The sequence below is a fragment of the Macaca nemestrina genome, chromosome 11 (genome assembly GCF_043159975.1).
Source record: "Macaca nemestrina isolate mMacNem1 chromosome 11, mMacNem.hap1, whole genome shotgun sequence".
NCBI lineage: Eukaryota > Metazoa > Chordata > Mammalia > Primates > Cercopithecidae > Macaca > Macaca nemestrina.
The window spans coordinates 77,784,457-77,811,406 of record NC_092135.1 but is presented as its reverse complement, the minus strand read 5'-3'; the positions used below and the strand labels follow the sequence as shown (position 1 = coordinate 77,811,406).

General features: G+C 37.9%; 1 long non-coding RNA gene across 2 annotated transcripts; it reads right to left on the bottom strand.

Moving 5' to 3' along the window:
• Positions 1–26,950, bottom strand: LOC139357163 (uncharacterized). Of its 2 annotated transcripts, XR_011609896.1 has the most exons (4): positions 25,653–26,950; positions 10,368–10,502; positions 3,811–4,002; positions 1–19 (listed from the first exon to the last, which is right to left on the bottom strand). It is a non-coding gene; the product is annotated as an uncharacterized lncRNA (long non-coding RNA). The 2 variants fall into 2 exon arrangements; XR_011609895.1 differs by lacking the exon at positions 1–19 and having other exon boundaries at positions 993–4,002.

Here is a 26,950-nt window from a genome sequence, read left to right as displayed (position 1 = left end):
GTTCAGGGTTCCTGACTTCCTGCAACAGACATCTAAATCACTATTAAAACATCCTTCAAAAACATCTACAAGTGTCAGTCACATACATATGGGAGCTTGAATACCAGTATAATGATCTGTGGGAATTTAGGGACAGGAGGGTTGAGACGCTCCAGAAATCAGCATTTTAGATATTCAGTAAGTTACAATTATTCTAATGCCTAATATCAATGACACAGAAGTATAATTGTTCAGGCTGAAGTAAGATGCAAAAGCATGTGAAGATAAGTAGAAGTCCCTTTCCTATTAGACTTGTAGCCCAGGGACCATGTCCTTATTGGACTCTCTTGAAATTGGTTTTGGGTTGGTTGTGAATCAGAGCATCCTAAGTTACAAGACAAATCTTCTTTTTTTCTTTTTTCTTTTTTTTTTTTTTGGCTATTCAAAAAAATAGGGGTAATTAAGAATTATTAGACAATTTTTCTACAGATTAAACATTTCTCAAGAATAAGTCTTAAAAATATAGATAAATACCTTTAGTGTTACACATAGGACAAGTATTCTAAGTATTTCTGATTTCAAGGAACTGGTAGTCATCATGAGCTTCAAGTAAATCTACCAAGATGCTCCAGTTTGTCATCCTTCAACTTGTTCTTTCTTTCAAGGCCTAATAGACAAGCTTTCCTCTTAAAAATCTCTATCTCTTTGATTTGATTGCAAAGACTCCAAATTCAGGGTTGCAGAGTTTATTGGAGGAACTTAGAACAAGAAAACTAAACACCTTTTTCAGAGGAAAGGATAGAGAGTGGTGGGTTGCCCATGTCCCCTGTATCTTCAAACCTACCCAGAGATCTATTAGGTTATTCTTGAAACCGGTCTCATTTCTGTCCTATGCTCATACCCCTGGCCACCTGTGAAGTGGACCTCCAGAAATCAATACCTGTAACTTTAAATTTTATGTAAAAATTTATTTTGGAATCCAAAATTTAAAAAATTGTTTCAGAAACATTGACATATACTTTTTATAATGTTATTTGGTACATGATAGGTGTTTATGATTCAGAACAGAAATATGTAGAGGGTTAGTCCTTTGAATCTTACCATTCTTTAAAAAATATATTGAAATACAGCATATTGTAGCCACAAGTAAGTATTTTATAAGTGTATAATGCAAGGAATTTTCACACAAGAAACACACTTGGTTAAAGAAGCAGAACGTTTCAGCACCCAGAAGCCCCCTGTGCCTCCTAGTCGCTGCCCTGAACCAAAGATATTGCTATCTTGACTTCTTACTCCTTAGGTTGGTTTTAAGTGTTTTGTTTTTGCATTGCACATAATTGGATGCAAAAAAGATGTACTTTTTGTGTCTGGTTTCTTTTTTCACTCAGTATTATTATATTTGTAAGATTTATCCTTATTGCTGCATGTTGCTGGAGATCATGCATTCTTATTGCAAGTATTCCATTGTATGATAACACAACATATTTATGCCTTCTTCTAGAAACATTGTCCCTACAACCAGCCACAAAAATCTAATTTTCTACACATGGATATAGAGTGTGAACTAATATATAAGGAAGGGTGACAGAGTGGGAGGAAGAGAATGAGAAACTAATGAATGGGTACAATGTACATTGTTTGGATGATGACTTCACTAAAAGCCCAGACTTCACCACTAGGCAATATATCCATGTAACAAAGCTGCACTTGTATCCTTCAACTTTATACAAATTTTTTAAAAATCTAATTCTCATGGTTTTGTCTGAATCTCTGGAGCTACTCAATGCTCTGGGGCGGCGACACTAACCTTCCCCAGGTTTTTTATTCCTTTATTACCAAAAAGCCATTCCAGCCCACTTTGAAAACCTACAGTTGCACTTTCAAAACAGTAGTCCCTGCCCATATGTGACTACTGAGCACTTGAAATGGGGGGCTACCATTATACTACAATTTCAGATGTGCTGCATATGTAAAATACACACTGAATTTCAAAGACTAGCTATGAAAAAATAATTCAATAGTTTTTATATTGATTACTTGTTGAAATAATGATTTGGCTATGTTTGACTAAATAAAATATATTTTAGCATTAATTTCACTTTTTTTTACTTTAAAAATGTGGCTACTGGAAAATTTAAAATTAGATAGATGATATTCATTTTTTTTGTGGGGGGTGGTGTTGATCTAGATCACTATCTTATATAGGTGGCTTAGTTATTATTATTATTATTATTATTATTATTATTATCATCATTACGCTAAAAGCTAGAAAGTTAGAGCAGTGATCCCCCAAGTTGTTTGTTCAAAAAAATTATCTGAAGGTCTACATGTCCACTGGAGCAGATACACATACATAATGCCCAATTACCCCTTCCGCAATTTGAAGTTGGTCCAAGTGAGAACCAATGCGTACCTGCATAGGATATAGGTGCTTCACATATGCCTCGGGTAGCAAACGAGCATGGATATTTTTTACATTACATTAAGCACCGATAACTTTAATTAAAACTATGAAAAGAGATGTTGATTTTAGAAGTATATGAGGCTAAAATTCACGAGAGGCTTCACATTTTGAGCCTCCATAGGGAAACCAGTTTTTGCTTCACTTAACACTGTTTATAGCTGCTGTTTGTTTATATGGAACGTGGCAGCTAAAGTTCAAACAATTTACATATAGCAATGTAATTTATATGGAGTCATTTTGCAGGCCAGCTGAATAAAGAAAGTGCCAATGAATTTTAAAGTTTTCAGACATGTGTTTAGGTTTTATCATTCACAGACTGCATCTCAGATCAATTCCAAACATTCAAATTAAAGTAGTCTCACAAGTCCCCCATCCATAAAGAAATTAAGATCATCCTAGTAAAAGAGAAATATATATGCAAGAATTCTTTAAAGTGAAGATATGATTCCTAACAACATAGCTGAATTCTATATTCCATTCATACTAAAGGTTTTATTCTGATATATTGCTTTTCATCTGGTAGAATTGAGGACTGTTGAGTGTTTCACTGGGCAAGTAAATTTTTTAATCTTTTGGTACATCTGAGTTTTTATATTTTTTACTCATGTTTGCATTCTTCTCCAGTGTCATTAGTACTTATTAGTGACAAATACACAGGCATGCCTCTTATCTTTAAAGTCAGAAAGCCTTTAAATTATTAACAACCCATAGAAATATGGCCTCTTCATTGTGCATTACATTCTGTTTCAGATTCCCCATTGCCCTAATCCTTTAATTAAAACTGGTGCAATTTAAATAATTGCTATGATGTTCTCATGATTTTATATTTTAATTGCATTTAAATGATGAATATTTGATGCCATGTATTTGTCAGACAAATAGGAGTAAGTGTCCTAGTTCACCAAAAGACAGTTACCACGATTTAGGCTATGGAGGCCTGATGAAAAGAATTAGGAAACTAGGCACAACCTGTAAATGTGTCCAAGGGGCAAATTCAAGGACTTCATTATAAATACCTTTGTGGGAAAAAGAAAACCTTGCTGATTTCAGAAAGGATTAAAAATTGAACAGGCCTCGTGTTTTCATCAGGAAATGATCTGGTTTTAGAATCTCTAGTATTTTTTAAGCTACTCTGGGGACTGTTTTAGAAACAGCCTCAGCTTCTGTAGAATGACCCTGTAAGTAATGCACTGACTAGAATTTGTTTTACTATCATTGGATCTTCACATAAAATCAGTCCATTAAAGTCCTTCTCATAATCTTGAGAAGGAATAGAAAGCATTACTTCAAAGCAAGAATGGGATGAGAGAAACGGATGGCCTGTGTGCTCTTCCATCCCTGTCCTTGTCACACACAGAGCAGCCTACCGTGCAGGTGAAGTTCCCACAAGGCCACTGAAGACAGGAAGCAGAGGATGCAGCCTTCTGCAGGCAGGAAATGATTGCCTACATCGAATCCAGAAGTGGTACAGCTGGAAAGGCCCTGGAAGTCATCAGATCCAACTTCTCTCCTTATGAGGGTGCTGAGGTGGCACTCTCTCGTTACTGGCAGAGCATGATCTGCTTGTAAAGTACAAAAAGTCACAGGAAGTAAAATGCATGCACACACTCCACACACACATGTGTGCACTCCCACCCCCGACATTCCCACCCCTGCCCTCTGTTGTCAGTAAATTCTCCCAGGGTGGTGTGTGGAGAAGAGGGAAGGGGCCTCTTTACATGGACCTGGGCCTGTCCCTTGAAAAGCAACTCCTGAGAAATCCTCCTGAGGAAATTTTTCAGACTCAGTGCTTCAGTCTTGAGGGGTGGGAGACAGCTCATCTATCTTAAGCCCACAGTTGTCGATAATGTGTTTTACGCAAAGAAGGATGTGTAACCTTTTTTATCAGCGTTGTCTACGGCACAAAGGACCCAGGTTTTATTCATTTGCAATGTATACACTGCCTACTTCCAGACAGATGACATGTTTGGGTTTGTGTTGCCCTTCTCTTTAGTACCTACGTACATGCAGGAAAGGAGAGACTCGCCTGGAGAACGCAGTTGTTAACTTCCGGCAGCCCTAGGAGACAACTCCAATTTTTAACAACAAATTGATACTATTGTCTGATTCAGGAATGAAATTTTCAATCAAAAACATCCCCACCCTATTTTGAAATCACCAGAGCCTTTGAGGTTTGATTGAAAAGGCCAAACTTTTGGACCACCTCTACAGCCCTCTGCTGTATGTTGCTCTCCCACTTCTGCTTTTTCTCATCTCCTAAATCTCCACCCCCTCACTCCCTCTAACACAGGATTTCTCAGCCTCTGTACTATTGGGGCTGGATAATTCTTTCTTGTGGGAGATGTCCTGTGCAATGTGGGATGTTGAGCCACAACCCTAGCCCCTACCCACTGGATTCCAGTAGCACCCCTGTCGCCAGTCATGATAATAAAAAATGTCTCCAGGCATTGGTCTCATTCAGAGCCACTGCTCATTGTGTGGGGAGGGGTTGACTGTATAATCCATGATGCTGCATAGGCATAACCTGTGCAGGACCTGCGTCACACCTCATGGACTCTCTAGGGATGTCCAGTAAGAAATTCACCAAGTTGTTTTCCTGGTTTCCATGGCTGTGGTGTTTTTCTGTAGCATGCTAAGAATTTCTCTGATGAGGTTGTCCTCATTAAGAACAAGAAGGATCTCCAGAGAGCTGTGGATTACTAAAGGAACTGGAGCATGGGTACCCTTATCAGAAGATTCCCCCTCTCCCTTCTGCTGGTGACGGAGTACTTCTTAAGCCGGCTGAGCCCTGAGTCGCATCAGAGGAGAGGAAGACTGTTTTGTGCCTAGGGGCCTAGTTCTTGATTCTAAGGCCTGACCCACTTCCCTGATGGTAACACAGTTCACTCTTAAAGGCACTGGGGATACATTTGTTGGGGGAAAAAAAACTGTTCACCTCTCTAATACCATGGATTACAAATGTGTCACATCCTAATGAGTAGAAGCTATGAGAACTGGCTTGTCAAACCAACTGCTTGTTGATTTCTATCAACCTAAACAAATTACCATTTCCTTCCTTGCTAACTCCTTTGGTGAGAACAAGGAGTTCACAAACCAGTGCAGCTAGAGAAGAGGGTGTGTGGGAACAGGAAAAGAGTGGGAGAGGCATTTTGCAGTTTATTAAAATATCAGCACCTGTTTTTTTTTTTTTTCTGATACAAAAACAAAAAGCAATGCGTATATGCATATGTAAATTCTTCTGTCTTCTGGACCATTTCCCAGTAGTGAAGATTTATATTTTATGAGAATATACATATATGTAAATCTGTATTATATATAAAAATATATATGTAAATATATATATTTCAGTGTTTAAGCTCAAATTCACAGGGCTGTTGGTAGATTAGCAGGTACACAGATGAGAAAAATATCAGCAGGCAGAATCATCTTCTTCCTTCTCTCCTTAATTTCCTTCTTTACATGCTGGAACAGAGCTTCAGTGCTTACAAAGAGAGTTTAGAGGCCATTCCAGGTGAGTGCAATGAATAAATGGTAGGACAGAAGAACACCCACTGATACAAAGAGTGGAAAAAAAGCTTCTTTTTAAAATGACTAGATTTGTTTGCATAACTCAGCATTTCTCCTCCTGGGGCCAGGGCTCCTAGCAGGGTCACAGAGATGCTGGCAAAAGGTCATGGAGACTGTGCCCGAAGGGGACCTCCTGCGGCTGTTTGATGGTAACATCTCCAAAGGCAGAGAATCTGAACTGAATTCTGTCACTAGCTCCTTTTCCAAGCTCCAGCCTTCTGCTTTCTCTGATGTCAGGAGGGGCATTGGATTCTGATTACTGAATTGTAAATTATAGTATGTTTATAGTAAATGGAGACAGTAAAGCTGTACATTCGAAGTTTGAAAAGATGTTAACAAATCTAAATATGAGAAATTTTTAGCTCTTTCAAAAAAGGAGGGACTTTTACTTTCAAAGTAGGTATTTGGAATCCCAATTCCATGGAGCCATCCTGTTTCATGGGATTATATAACCCCCTTGAATTCAAAACATGCACTTTCCTGAGCCAGGTACCATATCTTTTGTTCAGTTCTCTAAAGGGTCTGTAATTGTTGAAAGGTTCAGAAACACTGCCTCAGAGGCAGCTAGGAGGGTGCTGTCTTTTGTCTAGGATTTTGGCTTGTTTCTTATCCTGTGTGTGTGTGTGTGCACGTGTGTGTTTGGTTTTGAGTTTTCTTAGAGTTTCATTGGTGTTCCTCTATGAGACGTTTTCTAAGATGATGACTCAATTTGAGGTTAAAGATACCTGAGGACTGAATTCTTAACTCTAATTGTTTTAGGTCCTGTAGAAAGTTTTTCCATTGAAATTCCACGGTGACTTCCTGTGCAAGGCAATGTTGGACTGCGAAAGAACCTTGGGGGAGGGGGGATGAAGAGATAGAAAATTAAATACATAGGGTATACAATCACTTTTGTATCTTTCCTTAAATGTGCCTGAGGTAACTGATTTTATTCTGGTTTTCTATTAAGATTGTTGCCTTCATGGAAGAGGTATGTAGATCACATGATACCCAGAGTAAGGATTCGAGACTGAAGGTGACCAACTGAGGCCAGGACTGGGAGACAGGGCTTTGCCCTCCCACACTGCTGTCCTTGATCACAGCATCTCTATTCCCTTGGATGCTGAAGTCCTGAAACTGGATAGGGAAGGGAATGCACCTCCTCTTCTTTAAGAGAATGATTTTTCACCAACTCATTCTCTGAAGCCAAAGGCCTCACTATTTTTTGACACTCCAGGCTCTGTCCTGCTATGGGACCTCTTGCATTTATTCCCTTTGTCTGGAACACTTATCCCTCAGAAAGTGGCACAGCTCATTCACATCTTTCAAATAAGGACACAGAAGTCACTTGCTGAAGGAGTTCTTCCCTGGATGTCCTAGTATGTTGAAGTTTCTCTTAGATTTTATATTCCTCTTCCCTGATTTATTTTTTTCTTTAGCATATATCATTATTTTCTCTATTCTACATTTCATGTATTCAGGTGTTATCTAGAAGAACTTTGACTCCACTAGAATGTAAACTCCGTGAAGGCATGAATGTTTTGTTCAATACTAAACTAATAGCACATAGAACACTGTCTGACTCACTGTAGACAATCAATCAATCGTCTTTGAATGAATAATACCAAGAGATCCAGGGATAAAATTTGCCTATAAAAAGAATACTGTATGACCTTTAAATCTGCTATCAGGCAGGCTGGTTTAAGTGGTCCCATAGCCCCTCTGTCTGTATTTATCAAAGCACTTGTTACTCACATACCATAATCTTTAGGTTGGCTGTTTGTCTCACCAGGTTAAATTCTGCCAGAGAGGGTGGATTATGTCTTTAACTCTGATAGGAAGCCTAGAGCCGATAGCAGATACTCAGTAAATATGAAAAAGAATGAGTGAATGAAAAAAATACAAAAACATGCTAAGAACAGCCATTGAGGATATGTGAATATCCCATCAAAGGATAGAGAAGTCCTTGGTAAAATACAACCCCATTTGTTTTGATTTCAGAAATTCCTTGGAGAGGAGCTGCACAGAGTAGGGAAGAAACTGTGGTCTCTGAAAAAATCTCTGTAAGCACAATTAGGCAGGACAGACAAATCACCTTGGATCAGGCTCAGACTGAAGTGCCCAGGGTGCAGAATGAAGGTGGGGGCCATGAGAGGAGTGAGTGAGAGGTGGAAGTAGAAGTTCAGGTGATTTGATGGGCGTAAACCATCTTGGAGCAGTTTTCTGAGCTGTGGTAAGTAACAAGGGTAAGAATCTTAAGACAAACAGTGGGGGTGATTCCAGGGTGGTTTCCTGATGGGTGCTGGTTTCCACAGTGGTTTTAACCTTTAGCATAAAGGTTTGGATATTCCATCTTTCACATCCACAAAGTGATCACAACCCCAGTGGAATATAACTTCCAGGTCTGAATCCATTGCTTTGGGTTAATGAGGCATACAGACAAGAGACCTATGAAGGTTAATTTTTCAGATTTTTCAGTCTCATCTCCATCAGACCTTGAGCCCTGATACATTATGGTTGGTACATTCACTCAGACTAGTGTATTCTGTAGCCTTAGCCATCATCTAACCCAGCCTTACAAACAGTCTTGCAAAACTGATATTTTTTAACCAAAATTTCATAGTGATTTTATCATAAAAGTATACCCACAATTAGCACATCTACTTTCCCCCAATCTCCCCAGCACATCTACTTTCCCCCAATCTCCCCAGCATTATTATTTATATCTTTGCAAATGGCATTTCCTTTAGAAAATATGAAGCTATCTATCACTTTCTTTCTATAAAATTATCCCTTGTGTTTAAAAAACCTAACACCTTGCATCCTGCTATCTTGGAAAGAAAATATCCACATAACCAAAGCTGATCAAGATTTAGAAATCAAAAGCTTTGCACATCAATCAAGAAGTTTCTGGTCCAATACAGAAGGGTTTGTGTTTCTTTTCCTTCATTGTTTTTTTCTAAGCTTTCTCTTTTCATTAAATCACAATGCCAGACAAAGTCAGGGTCATGCTGTGCCCATCACTGTGGCTTATAGATCAAACGAAAGCTGGTATTAATCATCTTGCTTGATTTTGGAACCTATTAATTTCCAAGAACAGAACCCCAGTGACACAAGTCTTTTATTCTGTGATCTTATGTGGTGTCATTTCTCTTTTCTTCTCTTAGAGTAAACCTTAGAAACTGTTAGTTATGTGAAGCCATTTTAAAGTCAACCATTATATTTTCACTGGCCAATTAGATATAAGTTTGGTTTAAGAAAACTGTACTTTGCTTCTATTTTCCTCAGGAATCCTTAAAAAATACTTGGTGGTTGGGCATGGTGGCTCACGCCTGTAATCTCAGCACTTTGGGAGGCCAAGGCGGGTGGATCATGAGGTCAGGAGATGGAGACCACCCTGGCTAACACGGTGAAACCCCGTCTCTACTAAAAATACAAAAACAAAATTAGCCGGGCGAGGTGGTGGGCGCCTGCAGTCCCAGCTACTCGGGAGGCTGCGGCAGGAGAATGGCGTGAACCCCGGAGGTGGAGCTTGCAGTGAACCAAGATCCTGCCACTGCACTCCAGCCTGGGTGACAGAGGGAGACTCCATCTCAAAAAAATCAAAACAAACAAACAAACAAACAAACAAAAACATATATATATTTGGTACTCCAGGTCTAGGCCTACAACGAGAGGTAAACTTGAGTCTATTTTCTCCTTATTATAAAGGATTTTATGAAGAATAATCCAATATCTATTCTCAAGTCTGCAGTTCACAATCTTTTGGTAAGATAATTATTTTTTCAGAGTTCTTCATGATCTTGAAGTTATGAAAAGAAAGTAGTGCAGAAAATAAAATCCCTGAGGTACTAAAATCCTTAGGAGAAATTCTATACATTATAGACTCTGCATAAATATTGTTCAGTAAATCAGTGAAGCTGAGAAAGGGGCATACTCTACATCCTTGGCCTTTCCCTAGAGTAAAGAGGATGGTGTAGGAACTGGGGAGTGTTACCAGATATGGCCTCACTACCTCTTGATTGGAACCACTGTATAGGTAGAGTAATACCGGGTCCTTCTGTTAAAGCTTTTTTTTCTGGGTAGTATATTGTCAGTGTATTCTTTGGTAATGAAATCTGTACCCTCTTACTTGGTTCCATATAACACTGTTAAGTTAAATACTGAATCAGAAAATATGACTCAAATGTTTTTTCATTATGAGGTTAATACAACTCTTAGAACTAAATAAGGACTGGAAAAAGAGATCAGACGTTTTTAACCAGGATAAAGAGCCTGCCAGCAATCCTCTGTGCATATGATACTATATAAATTCTAATTGATGAAAGAATTGATTTCTCTTTTGTAGTTATCTATGAAAAAATAGCTTTGTACTCACTGCAAGTTTGTTGTTTGTTGAGGTAAGCAAGTGGTAGAAGGACAACATTAATCTTATTTTGCACCTGGTTTTCACTTCGACTTTTCTCTGCCTCTTCATTTACTGTTATGTTTAATACTAGCTTCTGTTTTTAGCCTGTGGGAGAGGGGAGAAGTGTAAAAGATACTTATAACATCTGTAGCAATGGACGGAAGAATGAATAATAATAGGAAATGTCTACAACGTACCATCTGATATAAACACAGATGCGTGTTTTCTTTAAACACAAGAATCATGTACCGTAAAGAGAAGATTTACAACACTCTATAGAAAGTCAAGAGCCCCTTCTTGAGTGGTTCTTAATTAACAAGAAGCAATGCTCCCTGTTAGTTGTCAATTTATTTATAGAACTACAGTGGTAGGTACTGCTCATTTCTCCTGTAAATTATGAATGTAGATGTCAAAGTGCTCTCCAAGAACAAAGGAGATACTGGATGAATTCTTTCCTATCAAATATTACATTTTTTATACCTAGTACAGTAAATTCAAAATTAGAATATTCTGTGTTTCCTCCAAAATCTTGTCATGGAGTTTGAAACCTTCAAAGAAAGTTTAATAAAAAATGAAGGACATTAAGCAGTTTTTATAACGTTATATAATTTTAATCCTTAACTACACAATAACCTCTATATAACAAGAGAAGAAGACTATCTGTAAAACCAACAAATAACTCATAGAGAAGATTGCCTTTTTTTCTGTAAGCATTTATATATTTAGTGCCAATAATGAATTTACCAAACCAACTTAGTTTGTGGAGAATAATTCATGTTTTCTTATTAGGCAACCCACATTTCCTAAATTCAGAGAGATAGTGGTGCATCTTAACAGAATAAAAGGCTCTGATGATATACCTACCACATCTTTGAGAGGAGGTTGCCATCCAAGTTAGATTATTGCAGAGATGAAAATGAAGATATTATTGTGAATATTAGTATTATTGTGAATATTGGTATGTTGAGACTATCTCAAGGACAATCTGGAGGATATTCATGGGCCACTCAGTATGATGAAATGTCTCGTGAGCATGGAAAACAATAAAAAAGAATTATGAAATACCTTCTGTTATGAATGTTCATGAGCTCCGTTTAGAAAAGGAAAGAAAAGGCTTGATCCTTTGTGAATAGAATATATGCTTAGGAAGATGCCTAATTTTTAATCACCTCAAAACTTTACCTTTCAGTATAATAAAATGCATTTGGCTAGTTTGTCCAGAATAAATTTAATGTTATTTCAAGTTCTCCTTATTTTCTACCTCTCTTTCTACAGAAAATAAATAATAAAATTGCAAAGCACCTTCTAGTTACTCAAGTATATTAGCTTTCCTTAAGAGCCACTATCCCATGTACTATTTGCTTCTGCCATTCTCCCCTGTAACAGATTATAGACATAATTGGAGCTTCATGTTCTGCTCGCCACCTACAGGAGCAATTTCCTGCTCACATGGGAGCACATGAAGTCTGGTAGTACAGAGAGTTCTCATTGAAGTTAGAGATATCCAACAATGGTAACAATCAGGCACTAGGCCTCTAACCTATTGACCTCCTGCTTTTTGTTGGATCTGGGCTCCAACTCTTTGTCTTCAAGGTTGTGCCTCATTTGGCAGATACCTGCTAACTATGTGCTTATTTGAAATATTCAGGATTGAGCTGTAAAACTGACTTTACATAGGTTGAATTGTCTTCTTTTGCTCACAGTAAAAAAAAAAAAAAGAACTGAAACAAAATCCAACACAACTGGGTTTCATACACAGAATCCATTTCTCCTGTTTCTGCAAAGATTTATTTTTCGTTGTTTGAATAACTTTTGACAAATGAGCACTGGAGGAAAAGTGCTGACAATTTCAACTTTATTAGTTCAAATGTTTTCTCAATTTTGTAAACTTACAAAGCTTATCTAGAAGAGAAATGATGCAAGACAGTTGTTACAGAATAATTACAGATTTACTCTTAGAGGATAGCAAAATTGCTTATGCACTACATTTAATGAATATAAGCTCCTTCTACATAGTATAGTTAAAATAAACCATACACATCTCAGAAATGACAGGATGAGATACACTTGTGCCTACAGGGCTCATCATAACATTGCTCTGCTAGATGAAATGACAGAGAAGGCAAGGATAACAGGATCCCCACATGGTTGCTGAAGAAGGTTGCTTTAATTTGAGTAGGTAGAATTCAGACTTAAAAAGATGGGACAACAATTTCTAAACTGATGGAGGAGCTATAAATATTTGGGAAGCCACAAGCAGAAATTCCCAGCTTTGCAAATGGCTATAAGAAATGGGGGAAGTTGTTTTAAACAAAGATTGTCATCTGACTGCAAATCTGAAAAGACAAGGCAACAAAATATATGCCTATCAGAGGGTGACTACTGCCTGGCCTTGAGGAGTTATCATTGTATGTGTACAGGACAGAAAGGAGGGGAGGTTCTTGTTCTGGCCTCCTCTTCAGCTGGCCATGCAGACCCTTCAGTTTCTCAATTTGCTGTGGCTTTCAAACCTGTTGGACCAGTTGACAGTAAGAAACACAGTTTCTATTACAACCCAGCACATAACTACAAATATGAAACCGTAAAAGTAACCAAAATTAAAGTTTAATAAACTGGCACTTATTTCTTATCTTTAGTATATGCCATGCAGGCACTCTATTTTCTACCTGTGAGATTATCTTCTATTTCTGTAACAATAAGTAATCATTAAATCTGTAATAAGGATGTCTATACATTACAGGTAAAATTAAATACACATACTATATATTTATATATATATAGAATCATACAGATAATATAGAATTAGAATCATACAGATAATATGATATTATCTATTTAAATGAATGTTAATCATGACTCTACAATGGGCTGTGACCACAGTTTAAAAAAAAAAAAAAGAAGAAGGAGACACGATGACTCCTTCAACAGCATGAGAAAGCTCTCACGGGAGCTCCACTGCCTCTCACTTCCAAAGGAGCACCTGGTGCCTTGCCCACATTCTCTCAGTACCCATACATGCCGTTTGTGCTGGCTTTGTTTACAATTATTACTCTAAGTGTTGTGACATTTTCTCTTTTGTTCATTTTGCATTCTCAGCTTGAGTGAAAATTAGAACAACAGGGGCCATTCCTGCTTGACTCATGTATCTTCTTTCATAGCTCCTCCCAGGATCTAGCACAATGTGTCCCTTCCACTGGACTGTTGATAAATGCCATTGACCGTTAATGCGATTGCATGATAATGCAGAAGTATAATTTGATTAGCTGCAAGGACTTGTAAATGCAGACTTTTTTTTTTCTTAACTAAATAATTTTTTTATTTTTATTTTTATTTTATTTAATTAATTAATTAATTTTTGAGATGGGGTCTCGCTCTGTCACCCAGGCTGGAGGGCAGTGCTGCAATTTTGGCTCACTGCAACCTCTGCTCCCAGGTTCATGCAATTCTCCTGCCTCAGCCTCCCTAGTAGCTGGGATTATAGGAGTGCGCCAGCGCAGCTGGCTAATTTTTGTATTTTTGGTAGAGATGGGGTTTCTCCATGCTGGCCAGGCTGGTCTTGAACTCCTGACCTCAGTTGATCCACCTGCCTTGACCTCCCAAAGTGCTGGGATTACAGGCATGAGTCACCACGCCTGGCCAAGAATTTTTGTCTATAAAACAGAAGTAAATATTCAAATGAAAAATACATACTCTGTCCACCATTTCATTGTTCATTTGTGCCTCAAATATATTTAGTGGTTACTGTTCACCAGAAATTGCTTTAGAAGCTGGGCATATGTAGTCCATGCTCTCAAGTAATGTGGACTACAACACAGGTAATAGGTTTTTCTCAGAATTGCGGTTTATTCAAATGAATTGTCGATGTGTCTAATTTTGATTTGGCTGTTGCAGATTTCTTGTGTTTACTTTGTTTCCCTCAATGTCATTATATAATCTAAAATATGACCTGGCTTTAAAAAAAAATGCTTACCTTACCAAAGGTGCACTCAGTAAATCCCCTTTACTCCCTATCCACTGTAATGTTCGGACTTCAAGTATATAGAATTAGATTAATTATAATCATGAGTTTATGAATACTATCATCATACATCCATTCAAGACTCATCCGTCTGTCTACCTAACTACCTATTGTATTCAAATTGATCTATAGATTTAATATTGTACCAAACGTTATAACATACTATAAAGCTATTATAATTAAGGTGGTACTTAAAACTGTCAATGGTTGGCCGGGCGCGGTGGCTCACGCCTGTAATCCCAGCACTTTGGGAGGCTGAGGTGGGCGGATCACGAGGTCAGGAGATCGAGACCACCCTGGCTAATAAGGTGAAACCCTGTCTCTACTAAAAAAAAAAATAATAATAATTGCCGTGTGTGGTGGCAGGCGCTTGTAGTCCCAGCTACATGGGAGGCTGAGGCAGGACTTGCAGTGAGCCAAGATCGTGCCACTGCACTCCAGCCTGGGTGACAGAGCAAGACTCCGTCTCAAAAAAAAGAAAAAAAAGTGTCAATGGCCAGGGACACTACTTTATAAATTGACCAGTGGAACAGAAGAGAGGACCTGAGGTAAATTTGTGTACCTTTTTCTTTGTGTCGGAGGGGATATTGTAGATCACTGGGGAAAGGAGAGATCATTGAATAAGTTGAGCTAGGAAAAAGTGTGGATCATCAACATTGACTACAGATGGATTAAGAACTTAAATGTCAAAAGCTAAACTTAAAAAATCCTTAGAAGAATACAGGTAAATGTCTTTCTAACCTTAGGTATAGAGACTTTGTTTTGTTTTGTTTCTGAGATGGAGTCTTGCTCTGGCGCCCAGGCTGAAGTGCAGTGGCACAATCTTGGCTTACTGCAACCTCTGCCTCCAGGGTTCAAGCGATTCTCCTGCCTCAGCCTCCCGAGTAGCTGGGACTATAGGTGCATGCCACCACACCTGGCTAATCATTGTATTTTTAGTAGAGATGGGTTTTCACCATATCTCAGGAGTTCAAGGCTGGTCTTGAACTCCTGACCTTGTGATCCGCCCGCATCTCCTGACCTCCTCAACCTCCCAAAGTGCTGGGATTATAGGCGTGAGCCACTGTGCCTGGCCGGATTTCTTAAACATGATACAAAAGTACTAATTTTGGGAAGATTAATAAATTTGACTACTCTAAAATTAAGAATTTATGCTGATCAGATCATGTTAAAGAAAAAAAAAGACAAGCCAGAAACTTGGTGAAAATGTCTGCAGCACACCTAACTGACAAGAATCAGAATTAAACCACACAAAGTAGAAATGATAAACACCTGTCTTGTCTTCTAGTCTCACCTACTTTACCCTGCTGTTTTATTTTTGACTCTGATTCCCTTATCCAGCCAACAACAAATTGGATATTGTCTGAACAAGTTGCTTAGTTTTACATCTGTTCCATTTCCTTTAGCTAGAATACTTCTGCCACCACCAGCTGGACCACTGACATTCCATATACTTCTCTTATCATTCCCAAGAACTGTCCTTCATGAATTCAACTCATCACTGCTTATTCCCTCAGAGTTCATAGGGAATCAATTTAAATGTGGTTGCTATGTTCTCCTCTTCCTCCTCCCCCTCCTCCCCCTCCTCCCCCTCCCTCTCCTCCTCCTCCTCTTCCCTCTCCTCCTCCTCTTCCCTCTCCTCCTCCTCTTCCCTCTCCTCCTCCTCCTCCTCTTCCCTCTCCTCCTCCTTCTCCTCCTCCTCCTTCTTCTTGCTCTTCTATAGGCTGGTCTCGAACTCCTGGGCTCAAGCCATCCTCCGGCCTCAGCCTCCTCAGTAGCTGGGACTTCAAGCATTCGCCACCATTCCTGGCTTTACATATTCTTTTGAATTGATTTTTTAGACATCCTGTCTACCCTGTTACATTTCAATTTTTCCTAAATATAAGAGCTCTTGTGTTACATTCTGTTTTCATGGTCTTCCTTCTGCCTGGATTTTTTATCCTATAGCTTAGCACAATGTTGTGCATGTGTTGGGTTTCTAGTAAGTGAAAGTTTCTTTTATAGACTAACATTGAAAACATAAAGATTTTACTGAGTTTAATCATAAACTCTTCAAAAGTAGAACAAAATGAAGGTGGATTTATCCAAGGAAGTATAAAGAAAGAAAAAGGCAGTAGTTCACACAAATAAATACCTAACAGAGATCTCAGACAAGTTATGCAGACATATGGAAGAAATTTAAAAATATCCATTTACGAAGAAATTGTGAAGTAGGAAGAAAGCTATGTAAATAAGCCAAATTAAGGAAAGATTACATATTAGACTAGAGAAAGACAATAAGCAGCAAGTTTCAGAAAACATTTCAAATGGCAGTAAAATGTTCAAAGACGCTGGCAACAAATGAAAGTAAATGACTGGACTAATTAGGGTTATAAGCAAGAGATTGTTTGAAGATAAAAACCCAGATGTGCATATGCCTCTTTAGAAAAAGCAGGTGGAGAGCTACCTTTTTAAGACAGCAATTTTCCTGAAACAACAGATGTAGGCAGTTTTTGTTTTTTTTTAAAAAAAAGTTACCTGCAAGTAAATTAGACAAGGCAGCAATTTCAGATAACCTGAGTTCATGATTTTTATAAGAAAGGAAGAAGCATCACTGATTTAGACATTTAGATGATACGAGTCATAAGAGTTTCAAAAAGATTAGACTATAACATGATGGGAATTGATCCATCAATTAAAGGTTTTATAAGTTGAGCAGTGAATTTAGTCTGGGCATTTAAGATTCTCCAATTTACTTGATTACTCAAAAATATTTGAATAAAGGTAATTATTTGTAAATTAGTACTTCACTGAAACATTACTCTCTAATAGTGAAATACAATAAAATGAGGTTTGTCTGCTTTTGGGAGTACAGTTGTTGAGTTACTCAGGCACCAAAAGATCCTAATTATAAAGCTGGTTTACATGTAACGTATGTTCATGACAGAAATCCTGAAGACAGCATTTATTCTGTCTGCACATCGATGTTGCATCAGTCCCACTCAGGTACCTAAGGTCAGCCATGTACTTTGTATGGCAACTTCGACAGCAACATTTACTAGATAGTAATTCCATATCTAGGGCTGCATGAAGTGCTGTCAGATTAGATCAAAGAAAGAAAAATGTTTTCAAAGATTCTGCATGCTGTATGCATGCATGATTGATATAGATGCATCCAGTCATTCATTTAGTCAGCCATGGAAGGCACCTGGGGTAGAGTAAGAAGTATGGTGGCTTTGGAGTCTGAAAATATGGGAACAAGTCCAGGCTCTGTTATGCACTTGCTGGGTGACCTTGGACAAATTGAGACTCTCTCTGAGCCTCATCTGATAAATAAAGGTGGGGAATTAGGGTTGTGGTGGAATATCTCTTCTACAGGGCTATTGTGAGTATCAATTTTGATCATACCTATGAAAACACTTTTTCAATCATTGGCAATCTCTAAAGGAAGAAAGGCCAGAGGATGAGAACTGAGAAGACATCTCGGATTTAAGAATCAATATATCCCTGATGATGTTGGAAGTGGAAATTTGATTGAGAATGTGATGGATCTGATTGACGAGAAGGTGAGAAAGTGCAGACAGCAAGTGGAGGCAGTTTTTTTTTCCCCCAGGAAGTTTCTTGTTTCCAAAAATAGATTAAACTTTTTAAATCAGAGATTATGTCATACATTTTTATGTCTAGCTCCACTCTAACTACATAGAAGAGTATTACGCGCACACAAGCTCTTAAAACACTGGTGAAATAAGTGCTGATGACAAAGGAAAGAACAAAAGAAGACAACAGCTTTAGGTAAAGAAAATTTAAGGAAGTTTTTGTTTTTAGACTTTTCTCGTTTTAAAAATAGGAGGCTGTTGAATATATTAATTGTAAGAGGTCAGAGCGAATAATGTAAGAAAGATAGAAGGTTTGCAGAGATGCAGCCATTATCTCAAATGATGGAGCCAGGCAAGAGGAAGTGGGATCAAGAATACTATGGAGGAAGGCTGTACTGAATGCAACAAGGGAAATTGGCATTAAGACCACATGGAGGAGGCCTTAACTTGGACAGAAAAAGAGAAATTCTGAGTTGTTTCTTGTCGTGAGGAAGAAAGACGACGATGCTCGAGTCAGATGGGTTCTACCTTCCAGGAATGCAAGAGTTAAGCTTTTCCTGCTGAAAAGGAGGATGGGTTGGGGTTTCTGATGTGTTTGAATGTTCCATAAGAAGTTAATACGAGATAAGAAATGGATAGTTGAAAAGTACCTGGGGTAGGGATATCAGGATATCAGGAGTGATGAAAAGAGGAGACTGATTGTGAACTACAGCTTAAGAATAGCGGAGTGTGAGGGCGTAGTGGCTAGATATTTAGTTATTTTTAAGTGCATGCAGGGCAAGAAAGGTATGCTGATGCTCCGCCAAATTTTCACCTCACACAGCCTGATGGTGTACTTTTTCTTCTTTCAATGGAAGGAGATAAGCAGGGAGCCTGGCTTGCAACTTGAAAATTGTTTACAAGAAATAAACTTTTGAAATAGAGGTAAGGAAAATCAATATGGCAAATTTGGAATTACTATGAAAAAAAAATTCATAATTGAAATTGTCCAGAGATGGCACAGGTTGTCTTGAGAAACACAAGCTCCCAGAAATAGGGAAGTTCATCTAGGCAGGGTATATGACAATCGGTTACAATTAAAACAAATGAAATTTAATTCCATCATTTTTTGGATAAGCTTAAGTGACATTTTACCACTAATCTAGCTAGGATATGCCTCTTTCTTCTGTGTACAAATGTGTTTTAATATTTGTTAGTTTTTATTAAATAAAATAAATACATAGATAAGAACACATTAAATTTAGGTTTCAAAAGTCCTAGGGTGTCAGCAGATATTTAAACTAGCTTGAGCATCACAAGTCTGCTAAAGCTGATAGTGTATACTACACATCTCTGCCAATGGCTTTTTGAAAAGCCATTATTACTTTGATAGTAAAAGTTAATATGTGAATATATTCTACCTACAAAAAGTTTAGTTAATGCATAGTAGGATAATTTATTTTTATTATTTCTTTTTGGGCACTTACTCTGCTTCCAAAGTTTCCTTATCAAACTACGATACAAACATTTTTGTACATACTGCTTTGCTTAGCTCTCTTACTGTGTCTCTCGAATAATGTGAGATTGCTGTGTTGAAGCACATGCGCATCAATGAGGTAACTTCCTGAGAGGCTGTATCAATTTACAGTCCCATCAACAATGCATGAGAGAATCCTGGATTGTTTAATAGTCTCGTATAACATATAACTACATCCTTAATATGATGAAGAAAATAAAATGTAAACTCCTGTCTTCTGAGATGCTTAAATCAGGAAAACTTAACATATGTAAAAGAAATATCGGATGGTATATGCCACAAAATATAATTGTGGAGATGTGTCCATGTATGTATTATGTGACTTACACAATGTGATTGAAATGTTGTCAATCAAATGTTTATAAATCAATTTATATGAATGTGTTTCACATTTCTTTCAATCTTTCAGGCATTGATTTATTTTGCTTTGTTGTGATCATGCTATATTCCAATTATCTTCTCCTATTTTTTTTTTTTTTTTTTGAGACGGAGTCTCTTGCTTTGTTGCCCAGGCTGGAGTGCAGTGGCATGATCTCGGCTCACTGCAACCTCCGCCTCCCAGGTTCACACCATTCTCTCTCCTCAGCCTCCTGAGTAGCTGGGCCTACAGGTGCCCGCCATCATGCCTGCTAATTTTTTGTATTTTCAGTACAGATGGGGTTTCACTGTGTTAGCCAGGATGGCCTGGATCTCCTGACCTTGTGACCGCCCCACCTCGGCCTCCCAAAGTTCTGGGATTACAGGCGTGAGCCACCACGCCCGGCCCTTCTCCTTTTCTTTATACAGTATCATTAATAATTTTTCATCTCACTACAAATTTCTAACAAACATCATGTATGAGAATAGCTACATAACATTCCTTTAATGAGATGTGTTTAACCATTCCCCTTTGATTGTCTTCAGTTTTTCCTATTATTAATAAAGCTTTGACGAATATTTTTGGTGAGCCATTCCCCTCCCCAATTTAACATTATTTCCATAACATACAGTTCTAGACTGAAATTGCCAACTGAGTCAACAGCAATAATCATTGTAAGAGTTTGATAAATATGCTACACTGCTCTTGGCAGTTGAGCCAATGAATATCAATTCTGCCAGAATTGTTATCTTAATAACTTTTTAAAAGTTTGCTAATGTGATGCTATCTCATGCTATTTTAAATCAATGTTTATTTTTAGCAGGCATGAACATTGCACATACCTTTCTTCTGTCTATAGAAAATTATCCTTTTAATTAATTTCTCAACCTTGGCTATTAATGGACATTTATTTGCTGTGGAAGGCTGTCCTGTGTGTTCACATTATTTGGCAGCATTCTACCCTTTACAGGGTCTCTGACTTGTAATAACCAAAAACTGTCTTCACAAACATTGCCAATTGTCCCATGGGGGACAAATCAGACCCTCTGAAGAAATTTTTTTAAGCAAATACGTTTTTAAAATGTAGTAAACTACCAATTTAGTTGATCTGTTTTGGAAGTTTAGATGTTTGTATCTAAAATGAGAAAACTTCATTCTTAAGTGTGAAATACTGCAAGTGAAGACAGCCCCAAATGTGAAGAGGCTCATTGAGGTCAATTCAGAAAGTGTCATGATAGTGCCAAAGCTGAACATTAGGGAAATAGAGGCTCAGGAAATTTAATTCAAATGGCCAAGTTCACTGTCCAAGAAGATGAAACTAGCACTTTTGTCCTCCAGGCTTCAGATTTTTTCATAACCCCAACCTATTGCTCATGCCACCCCTGCTCCCTGAATTATAATTCAGCTAGGTCCATCTCCTTTAAGAAACCTTTTTCAGAAAATCCACCTGAGCTACAATGATTTCTACCAGTCCCCGCGGATATGCCTATATTAGCATGGAGTTCTTCAGGTAATGTTTGATGTTTAAATGATTGTCACTTATACTCTAGCCTTGATCCTAATGACTTGAAAACTCTTGAAAGGTGCTTGGATAAAGGGCTCTGACCACAAAGGACATCCATAAAATACTATCAATTAGGTCAGCTTCAATAACATTTTGGGTTTTTTGTTGTTGTTGCTAGGATTTTGATGGCTCCTTAAATTGGCCAAGTAGTGCGGGCCCCTTATAAAAAGAGGGAAATGAATTTTGGCCAGTAGTTAGAAACTGGAAAATGTGAGCAAAATCTATTTTCAAACAGATTTAATAAAAACGAGAGATGGGAAAATGGATTGCTGAATTAGAAAATGAGGGAAGGAGCAGGGACCTGACAAGCCAAGTGAAAATGTAATATGCTAAAGGGAAGACAACAGGGAGGTAAGTACTGGATAATAATACAAGCAGCAACCATTGTTTGGTCTATAGTAAAACCATTATTATTTCTACGGCTTGTAAATTATAAACTCCATGTTGTTTACTATTGTATCCCTGGTGTTTAGTGGAAAGACTTGTATATTAAATACAGAATAATTATTGAAATGATTGAATGACTGCCTGGACCTGGCTTCTTGAAAGTCACTTCTTTTGTTGTAGCAGGGAATGTCCTGTTGTTTACATGTGTGTGCCGAAGAATGAAAAATTCCTACCTGCATTTAAGCTTGCATTGAATATCTACAGCTGGTTTGGTAGTCCTAGTCCTACTGAAGGTAGAGCATGAATGCAAACAAAATATAAGAAATAGTTCCTAGCTTGAAGGGCCTGATAATTTTATTGAGAAGATGAGATAGAAAATAGCTACCATCTTTAAGGAGTTGTTTAGGGAGGTCTAGCTGGTCATCCATAATCAAAAAATGTTGAGAGGTCAAAAGCTACAACACATTCATAATTTGTCAATAAATAGGGGTCTTTCTCCTCAGTCTTCTCATCTTCTTTAAGGTAACCCTGCCTTAAAGAAACTAAGTTGAGAATGGCTTCAAAAGCTATGGTGACACTAGTTGTACACGTGAAAAACAGAAAACGTAAAACCATGTACTATGCAAATGGATGCTAAGTTGCTCTTTGTAAGGCACTATATATTAGGTATTATAAAAGACAAAAGAACCAGTAGGATATGATTTCTACTTTCAGCGGAAGTTAGAGTCTAATCAATACTTTTGATTAACCTCAAGAAGTAGCATACAAAGAGCTTTTTACAGCTGAGATAAACTTGGGTTAGAATTGCAGCTCTGCCAATATGTGATCTTGAGCATATCAAAAACTTACTGATTCTCACTTTCCCCATTTGTAAAGTAGTATTAACAATTTCTCCTTCATAGGCTTCTCATAACAATAAAATGAGACAATGCACATGTACAGTGTCTGGACACAGCATTCTTTAATAAGGGCTAAGTGTTGCCTATTTAGACACTAAAGCTTTTTGAAAGTTATTCAACACAGTAAGTTAAACATTAAATAAACACAGTTTATCTAAAATTATGGTATTGGTTAAAATGGAAAACTATTTAAAAATACAATTTGAAATCAAAAAATATTAGTCATCGGGGAGCTTCCACAGTTACTAGGCAGTTATGAGTTACCTGCCCAAGGGAAGGAATTGAAAAACTGATCCTAGGAAATAATGGAGCATTTTTGAAAGGAGTGTTACTATGTTCAGATTTATAAAAGGTGGGAGAAAAATCAAAATTGCAAATGCAGTTAAAGGAAGATTAATTATTTTATATTTATCTCAGAGCAAAGGACCAAACTGGGGAACGTGTGTTAACCACGGTAATCACCTTGCAATCTAATCAGGAAAGGATTTGGGGTATTGTAAAATCAGTGCAGTCTTCCTCTTGGGGCCCAAGGCAGTGCTGCATTAGGTTTCAAAGGGACAGATGTATAACAAGAAGCACTGTTATTACTGCAAAGCCATGGTTAGAGTCTAGAAGGAATACTTTTACTATATTGATCACCTCTGGACAAAAAAGATATTACTGCCCCAAAGAGGGGGCACGATGTCACAGCAAAGCACCAATTCCACTCGATCTCAAGAAAGTAAATTTATAGGAGGAAAGGGTGAAAACAAACAGCTAAGTCACACTTGGGAAAAATATTTAAATAATTAAATATCAAGATAAATCATAATGTGTTAAATGTAAAAAAGGAAGACACATTAGTGAGCAAGGAATTTAAATACATGGCCCTTCTCTGCTAAGAGTATTCAAATAAAAAAGGAAGATGAAAGGGAACCCAATTTCTAGTTAAAAAATAATTATAGGCCAAGAGGACAATTCTTTTTCAAAGAATACTAAAGATTCACATAAAAAGAATCCCCCAAGACAGAGAAAAAAAGAATAGCATAGTTTCTCAAGTAGGCTTGAGAGGTAAGGAGTTTTATATCTTTTCACCTTCCAAATACATATGCTACAGTTAGATTTTAAATAGATTTAAAAATGAGACAAATATAAAACACAAATTGACAACTTAGGAACAACTTTCAGATTTACAGTTAAAATAAACTATACTTTTCATACATTTTTAGAGATATAGGTCTAGGTTAAATTTGGAACTTCTACCTAAAATCATCTCACTAGCCTTAAAGATCTATCAATTCCATTATTTTTTCAAACATACAAGAAAATGATACTGAAAATTAACTGATCAGTAAATCCTCAATTTTTGTTACAATTCATTTTTATTTATCTTGAGTGGACAGACCTCCTTAAGAAAATTACTGTAAGTGTCTTTGAAGAAATACATTTTTTAAAAAAAATTGAGCCTGAGTTAGGACTGTTAAGAACAAATGTTACGAAACATCTATCCCATTAATTTCTCAAAACATGTGAACGTTGAAATAAAATACAGAATTTTCTGACATTTGCAAGATATTCATGCACCTTTGTAAACAAATATAATTTAGTAGCCTATTAAGAAATGGGTTTTCTGCAGTTCAATGCTCTACCACTGAGCTATACCCCCTAGACTTCGGGTTTTCTATTCCTATGTAGTCCGGTTTTCTTCTATTGCAGGAATGGTTCTCAAAATATGGCACCCTGCCTGGAGAACAGAGTCTCATTGATGACTGCAAAGTGATCCAAAATGTCTGTAGGGCCTTGTTTTACAATATGACATCTTTTAAAAAATATTTCTATAGGTTTTTGGGAGACAGGTGGTATTTGGTTTCATGAGTAAGTTCTTTAGTGGTGATTTGTGAGATTTTGGTGCACCCATCACCTGAGTAGTATACATCTTATGTATGAACTCATTTCCATTTCTCATATAGTAAAACTAAGGGAACTATGAAGTCTCCACATTTGTTGATGTTCCTTGTTATCACCAAGTTCTTTATTCAGTGGGAAAGTTTAAATTTGTGAATGCAGTTAAAAGGAGTTTGTCTAGCTAAGGTCTTCAATATTTAGGGACCAATGTACCACACACACTTCATAAACACAAAAGTAGAGAAAAACCTTAAATTAATCCCTTTCTGTTATGTTCCTCCTTGATATTTGGGCTCTTTCCTTGATGAACTAACCTTCCAGTGTTGCTGCTATCCTGACCACTCTCCTAATGCCCCGAACTTAGGGCTATAGTTCTCTGAGCTGGTTTACTCCATTACTACCAGGAGTGAGCCAGAATGTTTCCAGGAAAATGGTGCTTGGAGGCTTTGAGGACCAGAGAATCCCCTGTGTCAGATAACACTGTAAAGGCATGTTCAATGCCAAATTATACGATAGAAACACATTTGCAATCAGAAAATCTAGACAGAAGCTGTTTTTTCTCTATGTATTTAAATATCGTGTTTTAAAATTTAATGTTGTTTCCATATTGAAGTGCATTTACAAAGGAGGCACTGCAATTGTTTTGTGCTTGGGGCTCCAGAGGCCTTAATCCTGCCTTGGCTAAGGACACAAAGGGCAGGATTCTTAGTCAGTTATGTCACAGGTGAAAAATTGGGAGTTGTCTGCATGGATTTTATGCTTCTTTCAGCTGTTCGGAAATGCAACCCTCAAATTATTCTCTGCCGTAAGTCTTAGCTATAGGTGATTAAAAATAGACAGGGAGGAGGAAAGGATATAGTTGCAGTTTGCAGGACATAAAAAAATGCACATGCTGCTAAATTATGCAAGCCACGGAGAACACTTCTCACAGGTGTTCCACTCCGCAGAGGTTACTCATTTGCCTCCAAGTGCAATCCAAGGTGTTGACTGGAGACTTTAAGGGGCCCTCACTCCTTTCTCTGCATCTTAGATTCCTGGAGATACCAATACTTACCTGAGCCCAGAGGCAACCTCGACAATCACGCTGTCCCAACTCTGAAGTGCATGGCACTGGCAGCTGGGTGTTTTTCTCATGGAAGATTTTTGCCTCTGGAATTTCCTGCTTGTCCCAGTCTGCCAGAGCTCCATCTTACTGACCTTCAGGGACTCGTGAAAGACTTGTTTTCAACATAACCTTTATTGATGAGACGAGACATTAAGATCATAATTTTGGGAAAGATAATTTAAGCAATTATCATAGCTCATGTTCTTTTGGGTTAAAATGATTGAATTGTGGTGCTGTCCTTCTGTAGCAACTTCAAATAAGTTACAGTTTTAAGAATAAACACACCAGTAAGCGTCTGTCCTTAGTATTGAGACTGCCTACCTGGATGTGAAGATATTGGGATTCTAAAAATAGAAAAAACTGTAAATCAGATTTATGCCCTTTCTCACGCTGGTACCTCAGATATGCTGGTGCTTGCAATAACCCTACATTCCAAGGTGGGTTATGAACACAGCCTGCTCGTTTAGAAAGCTCTAGGATGGTGTGGTTGTTTGTCGCATCTCAAGCTCACCCTGGGAGAACAACATTGGCTTTGGCTGAACGTTAAGATATTTATTCTAGACGATTATGCCAATACATTAACAGCTGCAGGATTAATTATTTACGTAGTGAGTGTCAATCATCTGAGACAAGAACCAAAGAAAAATATTTTCAGATCATCTGGTTAAAAAAAAAAATCTCTGCTATATAACACAGCTGTCTTGTCATTTAGGACTCTCGAACTTCTCCCCAAAGAAGTAATCTCAGAAAACTGCTCTTTTAAAATTATTTTCCCTTTAAGTGTTCTAAGTACTTTCCCTTTCAGAACCAAGCACCTTGGCCATGTTTGCACTAATTTTCAGAAGATGCCCTCTACATCAGGGTAACCGATGACAGGTTTTAGTTTTGAAAACTTAAACACGGAAAAGAAATCCGGAGGAAAATGAGCCCCCCGCCCACAACACTTTCAGATCCGCGGCGAGGCTGCGTTGCCTTCTGCGCTCCGGGCCTTCCCAGCTCCGCCAAATATGCCGAGGTTGCTAGCTGTGGTCTGCGAGCCCAGGGGTGGTCAAAGAGAAAAAACAAATAGTTGGTCTGACGATCTCCAAGAAGAGAGTTTCACTCTGGGTTGACTAATATTGGACGCATCCGCCCCATTGCGGGGCTTGGCATCTCGGCTTTGGGACTTCGACCATTGCCAAAGATCTCTTCGGGGACGCGAGCCCCCGGGCTGAGGACCGCGGGAGACCCCTGGTCGGGACGGAGCC